Source organism: Gekko japonicus, unplaced genomic scaffold, assembly GCF_001447785.1.
Source record: "Gekko japonicus isolate JY-2015 unplaced genomic scaffold, Gekko_japonicus_V1.1 scaffold624, whole genome shotgun sequence".
NCBI classification, from domain to species: Eukaryota; Metazoa; Chordata; class Lepidosauria; order Squamata; family Gekkonidae; genus Gekko; species Gekko japonicus.
Window position 1 is genome coordinate 122,285 of NW_015164200.1, and position 8,084 is coordinate 130,368.

The window sequence follows — 8,084 nt, forward strand, 5'->3', positions numbered from 1 at the left end:
AGGAGTAAGCACACACTATGAACCAACAGGGCATAAATCAACAGGGGTTAAACACAATCCTCTTTCTCTACACACAATACTCTGTACCTCTGGAGGTTGTAGGCTCAGGATAGGATCTCTCCTTGGACTGGCCTCTGGCTCTGCTTCAGCCTCTGTCTCTTGCCCAAGAGAGCAGGAAAACTTCCATTCATTCCCCAGTCCAGCCAACTGTGGAGTGGCTGAACTTCTGCTGCCTCCCAGGGTTCCCCCATATCTCTGGCTTGTGGCCTGGTCAGCACAGACAGCAGGAGCCTTTCCTCACCTTCTGTAGGATGAAGACTGCCTCCTCCCTGGATGGGCTGGAGCCTATATTGATGCTACCTCACCCCTTGGGACAGGCTATCTTTTCCCACACTTTCTGGCCTTTGGGCACCTGGGAACTGTAGGCCAGCAGATGAGGAAGCCCCATTCGACCCAGTGACTGATACCCCTACAGGCCCCTCTCTGGAACTACAGCTCAATTAAACCTTACGGGGGAACATTTTAAACAAACAACCACAGATGGCAGCCATCTTTCAAACACAGGTAACTGCCATTTCGTTACACCTACCAACAGCCACTGAGGGGAAGGTTAGTTCCACACAGGGGGTAAGCAGGAGAAGCGTATTCGTCAGGAGAGAAAGCTGTTTGCCACTAATTCTGACAGGACACAGTGGCTGAAGGAAAAGTAAGCAGGGAAGAAGAGCAAACCCAGCACCCGGCCAATGGCATGCGAGTACTCGAGTGGCGACTGACGGGCCAATGGCTGAGGGAGTGCATTGCACAGCCAATGGGAGAGCTGTAAAGTGCCACTCCAAAACACAAATATATATAAGGAGAGATCTCCAGACTATAGAGATCAGTTCCCTTGGAATAAATGGCTGCAATGGAGGGAGGACTATATGGCATTATACCCCACTGAGGTTCCTCCCTTCTAGGGTTGCTAGTCAGTGGATGGAAACTGGGGGGACTCAAAGGAGCGGGTACATGGGAAGCACCACTGCTTCCCACGTCCCCCCTCCAAGGTATCTGTAAGCACACAGAAATAACATGTAAGAGAAAAACCCAGAATTATTTAAAGTTCCAGAAGAGACGCAGACTTGAAAATTGATCTGTGGGAAGATTTATTTATTGGGTAAGTGTTTATAGACCATACTATCTGTAAATCTGTCGGAGGCAAATTCCAAATAAAAGTGTGAGGAACACACTGTAAAAACAATATGAAAATATAGTAGTCCAGAGAAAAGAGCATAAATTGGCTTGAAAAGCATTAAATAGACTAGAGTAAGAAGGGCATAAACAAAACCAATGGCATTTAAAAGGCCAGCAATGGAACATCATATCACCCAGTGACAGAAGATGTACTGACAGGCATGCAACCAGCAAGAGATGGGTGGGCACTGAGGGGCTACCATTGGCAATGTCATGACATCACTTCTTGGGAATACCCAGGAGTTATGTCAGTCCTCTCTCAGAGTTGTCACAAACTCTATGATGGAAACTGGCCTGGCAACCAGCGGGAGACAGGGTCAGAAACATGGGGTGGTGGTGACTTGCCTTCAGCAATGTCATGATCTCAGTTATTTATTTATTTAAAAATTGCTCATGGTTCTGGGGAAAACCTGGAAGAAGACGAAGAAGATGAAGACGAAGAAGAGCTGGATTTATACCCTGCCCTTCACTTGGAGTCTCAGAGCGGTTTCCAAACTCCTTACCCTCACTCTCCCCACAACAGACAACCTGTGAGGTAGGTGGGGCTGAGAGAGCTCTTTCAAGAATGGCTCTTGAGAGAACAGCTCTGAAAGAACTTGTGATTGATCCATGGTCACACCAACAGCTGCATGTGGAGGAGTAGGGAATCAAACCTTGTTCTCCCAGATTAGAGTACCACTACACTAAACTGGAAGTGATGCCAGGCCTTTCTAGGAATCACTGAAAACTCTATACAGAAATCCGGACAGGCAACCAATGGGAGAGAAGGTAGGGACATGGGTGGCTGCTGTTAGCAACTTCATGACATCACTTCTGGGGAAAACCTAGAAGTGACTGCAGTCCCCTCTAGGAATAGCTAGAAACTGTACAGTAAAACCTAGAGAAAACTGACATAACATCTGGATTTTTCACACTGGGGTCTTGGCAGCCCTAATGCAGCACAAGACCTGTGTGTGTGTGTGTACAATGCTGTCAAGTCATGGCCAACTTATGGTGACCCCATTGGGTTTTCAAGGCAAGAGACTAACAAAAGTAGTCCTCTGCATAGTGACCCTGGAATTCCTCCATGCTCTCCCATCCAAATATAAGCCAGGGTTGATCCTCCTTAGCTTCCAAGATCTGATGAGGTCAGGCTAGCCTGGGTCATCTAGAGGTGGGCAGTACTTTACCTCTCAAAAATATAATGCAACCTTCAGACAACTATGGCACTGGGATTACCTAGTTGAATCATAAGGGTTGCCATTCCCTAAGTGGTGGCTGTAGATCTCTGGGAATTAAAGTGGTCTCCTAATGACAGAGATTGGTTCCCCAGGAGAAAATGGCTGTTTTGGAAGCTGGTCTCTATGGCACTATAGCCTGCTGAAGTCCCACCCTCCTCAGGCTCCATCCCTAAAATCTCCAACCCAAAGCTGATAACCCATATCATCTTGACTCCCTCTCTCCCCCCCACTGCACTTGCTAAACCCAAAGATGGTTTGGGCTATGCACCAAATCACTTGTTCTCTTGGCTCAGAGACAGAACTCCTTTTTAGATTCACATCTTACCTTTTTTTTTTTTCTGGATCCCCCCACACCTAATACATGCACACCGCAACTTGCATGACTCCATCCTGAGGCACTGATGGGATACAATAGAGAGGCTGTGACCTGAATTGGCAGGCTTCTGTCTGCTGGAAATGCAGTTAAGAGGCCTTTTGTGAGCAGTTTAATTACTTTGAGGGCGGATGGATGCCACAAATAAAATATGGTGTACATACCTGGGCCAGCATCACAGTGGCACGATTCATTATTAAAATGTGCCGCTCCTGCTTGGTTAATAGCAACTTCACAATCCCCTGAGTTGCCTAAACAGGATTGGAACAATTCATCTCCATTCTGTCTAGGTCAGTAGAATACTCCCCCCCCCTTTTTTATCTGTAAGCAAGTAAGTCAGCTCCTTGGTATCTTAAATGAGAGCTGGAGAGAGGGGGAACCTCAGAACAGATGTCTTTGAGAGCTCAGCGCATATAACTAGGTTTAATTTTACTGGAGGGATGGAAGGCGGCATGGTGTAGCCTGATTTTGGAAGTCAAGCAGGTTCAATATTTGACATGAAAGAACAATGGGAGACAGGGGCAGGGAAATAAGAGATCACCAAGGAAGTCAATGGGAAACCTTCTCTGCTTTTCACTTGCCTTGAAGGCCACTTGCTGGGGTCACTGTAAGTCAGTCGCAACCTGATGGTGGTTTTAAATATAATTTTACTGGTCCCACTCTACCGTACGGGCAAAGTGAGCTATTGCCTGGGGTGCCAAAATTTAAGAGTGCCTGTCTCTTCTGTTTAAATGCTTAAAAAACACTGTCTCAGTTGTGGTGGAGGGGCACAGACTCAGCTCAACAGCTCACTAGCTGGGTGATGTCCCCTGCATTCAGGGCCGGCTCTCTTACTAGGCCTACTAGTATCTGGCCTACGGCGCAAATTTCCCAGGGGTGCAGGGAGGCCCCTGCTGCCGCCGCCGCCTGCCTGCCTACCCCCAGCATGGCTTTCTGGGTGCCCACAACGCGTACCCCTTCCTTCCCGCCAGCTCGCTTAGCCTCCGCCGCAGCATCACCATCAGGACGGAGGAGGGGAGGGGGAGGAGGGGCAGGTGGGCAAGGAAGTGAGGAGGGAGGAAGGCACGCTCCTCTGGGGACTCTGTGTTGCTTCGGCCTCCAGTGCGCTGCAGCAGTGCGCCCCCTCGCCTCCTTACCTCTGGATCACCTTCGTCCCGGTCAGTCTGCTGGTGCCTCCAGTAATCTGAGGAGAGCTCCCTCTGAAACCCCGAGAGCCCAGCCGGGGCCAAGGATCCTGCAGGCGGGCTGCTTGGACACCCCACCCCCCCGCCGGCGGTGCTTTTCTTCTGCTCCCGGCGGAAGCTGTGGGCTTCTCCATGCCCCTCCTTTCTGCCGAGCCTGACCTCGGAGACCACCTGCAAGCAGCCACGGGCGGAGAGAGAAGGACGGCAGAGAGGAGCGGCATGGAGAAGCCCACAGTTTCTCCCGGGAGCAGAAGGAAAGCGCTGCTGCCACCGGGAGGCCTGGAGGCACAGGGCAGGTGGCCAGGTGGGGGGAGGGGGAGTCCTGAGGAGGAGGAGGAGGAGGGCCAGTCGCTTGGACAGGCAGCCACAACCCCCACCCCCTGGCTCACACCCTACCTGGCTGCTTCCCTCAGCCGCCTTGTGCTCCTGAGGCCTGGGCGGTGGGGGGGGTCTTCCTGGGTGGGGGCGAAGAGGCTGGCAGGTGGCTGAGGCTCTCGGGGACGGTCCAACCTGGGGCTGAGTGGCACTGCCAAAGCCAGGCCTCACACTGAGTGCAGGCTCGCGAGTACAGGGAGGGAGTCCCTCCGGCGGCGGCTGGCCTAGCCCGGCCCAGCGTTCTAGCCCAGTGCAGAGCAAACTTGCTCGAGAGTCGGCACCGCTGCTTATCGTGGCAAAGACAGGCTGGCTGGTCTCCCCCCCCCCCAGTTCCCCCCTTTCCAAAGGGGGGGAGAAATTGGACATCTTTTCTCCAGGCCCTGCCTGGAGGTTGGCAACCCCATAATTGGGCACGTGCCTGGGGGGGGGCACCAGAAGGTAGCCCCACCTAGGGCGCAAAAAAACCTCAGGCCGGCCCTGCTTGCATTACAGGGGAAACAGTAACGATTTCTCTGATCTCCACTGGCTGCCCATGGCACAGACACAATGGTGAAGGAGAGAAATTCAGGTAGCAACCAATGTTTCTAAAAGGAAAATAATATTAGTTATTGGTGGGGGGGGGTTGTGCAATTGTTATGGAGCCTGGAGTTCACCCAGAATTACAACTGGTCTTGAGACTACAGAGATCAGTTTCCATGGATGAAATGACAGCTCCAGAGGGTAGACTTCATGGCATCACTTCCCCACTAAGCTCTCTTCCCTTCCTAAACTATACCTTTCACAGACACCTGACCTAAAGCTCCAGGAATTTCCTTGCCAGAGTTGGCAACCATACAAAATACACATAGTCCACACATAAGACTACAAGAAAAGCCCTGCTGGATCAGACCAAGGTGTACAGAAAAAGTCTTTTCTGAAATCCTTCCTGCCTGGGCCAGATGGCCTTAGCTGGTGACACCTCAGGGTGATTTTTGTCACCTGAGCAGATGGCCAGGCCTCCTATCCATATACAAGACACTTTGACACTTTTGCCGGGGCAGAGAGACACGCAGGCATGGAAAAGAGCTATGCCCAGTACATTAGCACATCAAAAGAATTCCCTGACATGACACTCTGGGTGCATTCAGATGGGGGCTTTACATCGGTTAGGGTGCCAGTTCCAACCGGTGTACTCACTGGCGTTCAGATGGGGAACATCTGCCTCTTGTCCCTAACCGGTGTAAAGCCCTTTACACCATTGCACTCTGCCACTAGGTCCCAAGTGGTGGCACACTGAGTGCAACGGCTGCTTCCGATCTTCCCCGGCGTCTGATCGCTCTCCACCGGTGCCTAGCCATTTTCGTCGGAAGCCTGAGGCTTCCGGTTTTCCCCCGCCATTTTTTTTTTTAAAACAGAGCGATATGCGCTCGGGCGAAGCTTCGCCCTGAGCGTTTGTTTTTTTAAAAAACACCTTACTTCACCTATCCGGCGGAGTCCGGGACTTCAGGGAGGCCAGGTTGGGCTTTAAACTTTAAAGGTAAGTCCTTACCTTTAAAGTTTAAATGTAAGGGGGGGGTTGAGCATGCGCAAAGATCACCATTCTGTGAATGGCTGCCTATGCGCATGCTCAAACTGTGTTTAAAACAAAAAACAAAAACGCCGATGCCCGCAGCGTGTGAGCGGGTGTACACGAAGGGATCCGCAAAATGGGGGTAAGTGTGATCGCGTTTCTGCCGGCATAAACTGCACCGGTTCCAACTGGTGCAGTTTATGCCGGCAGAAAGCCCCCGTCTGAACGCATCCATAGACACTTGAAGAGGCTGAAGGTGGAGTAACTGAACTGCAGACAGGAGGCCCAACTCCTAGCCAATCAAAACATACCTTGCCTGGTAACACATGGTAATCAGAGATTTGACACGCCTTCACACTCTCTCACTATTGGGTAAATGGCCATACCTGGTGGTGACGGAAGGGGGTATAACTGCAATAATCCATATGGGAAAAGGAGAGTTCCCCTCTGGAAACAAAGAGTTCTTCTGGATGGGCTGCTTGCTTGTCAATGGTGCTGTTAACATGGAGTGAACCTACTAGGCAGCCAAGCTGGACCATGGGGTTCCTTTTCAAGATTCCCTGGTGAGACCTTGGACTATTTCATCTGATACCTCTACAAGCCTGGTAACTATGGAATACCTCTATTGTGTAGTTAAAGCTGAACAAGCTATAGATATCATTTCTTTTCTTATCTTTTGCTAGTCTCATGTTATTTGCATGCTTTTGCACTGAATAAAGATAATATATAGTCAATTTTTCTGGACTTGTTTCCTCTGTTGCAACCTGATTTCTAAGACTGAATCCTGTGTCTAAGCCGTTCGCCTAAGGAGACTACCACTGTGTTAATTAATTGTTTGCAGCCCTGGTACAGAGCTGGTAAAGTGCTAAGTCCTATAAATCAAGCAGGAGGTGGGATCTCTGCTCCTGATCTTGGTGGGGACTTTTTGTGAGAGATCCAGGGGGCAGTAACTTCTGGTAAAGCCTGGAGAGTGTACAGACATTCTCCTGGGGTTTGTTAAATTGTTGCTGAATGCTTGGTTTAACTCCCATCCCTGGACTGGGGTGAGAGAGAAACCTTGACACAAGGGTCCATCCAATATCTAATCCAGCATCTTGTTTCACACAGTGGCCAATCAAATGCTGTAGAAGGCCATGGTTGCTAAGAGGCTCTTAGCCACAAGCATACATTTCTAGGGATGGCCACAAACTGGCTTGCTAACTAAAGTTCATTATTAATTTTGGCTGGTTTGTGTTTCGGAAAGTGAAGTTCATGGCAGGTCAACTGGCATGAACTTTCCATCTGTTTGTGGTGGTTTGTGAATGGCTAATTTCCAGATAGACTGTCTATGATCAATCTAAATTTTACCAAACTTCAAAGCAACAGGGGAAGCAGACCTTGTAGGACATATACAGGAGCATCTGGGGGAGGTTCCCTGCAACTCTGATGTCTGTAGCTTGCACAGAATCCATTCTATACATTCCTGAACCTCCTGAACCTGCTCCTGTAATTTCTTCAGAAAGCATTTTCTTAGGTGCACCTTCAGGGGGGAGGGGCATAACATGGACCCTGTAAATTCAGTCCTCACCAAACTTGAAAGGCAGGTAGAGGAGAGTCATCTAGAGATCCCCTGCAAGTTTGGTGTCTCTAGCTTGCACAGGATCCGTTCTACTACATCATGAACCCCATGAACTGAACCAGTTAATTTGGCAGTTAAAAGTTTGTGACGGTTCATGGTTTGCAAACCAGGCACACCACGAACTATGAACCGGACCACATTTTCCCAGTTTGTGCCCTTCCCTATACATTACACTTACTCGTAATGTAAAGACACTTCTTCCAAAAAGTTTGTAATCTACACTAAGAATTATATAACATTTATAATAAGCTATAAATTTTACTCTTTCCAAATATGGTTCTAAAACTTCACAGAAATGGAGGCAGGAAACAAGGTCCACACATTGCTTCATAACAAAATATGTATATCACCTCACTTTTGGTTTTACTTTTTTTTTTTTTGTAATAAGGTGGCATTTATTACTATGGTTGAAAACAAGCAAATGGAACTGGGAACAAATTATACAAATCAGTTGTGCAGTTAGGGAAATGTTAGTTGTAGCCCCATCTCACATAACTGAGAAGATTGTAATTGCATTTTACAAGCTATCAGCAGG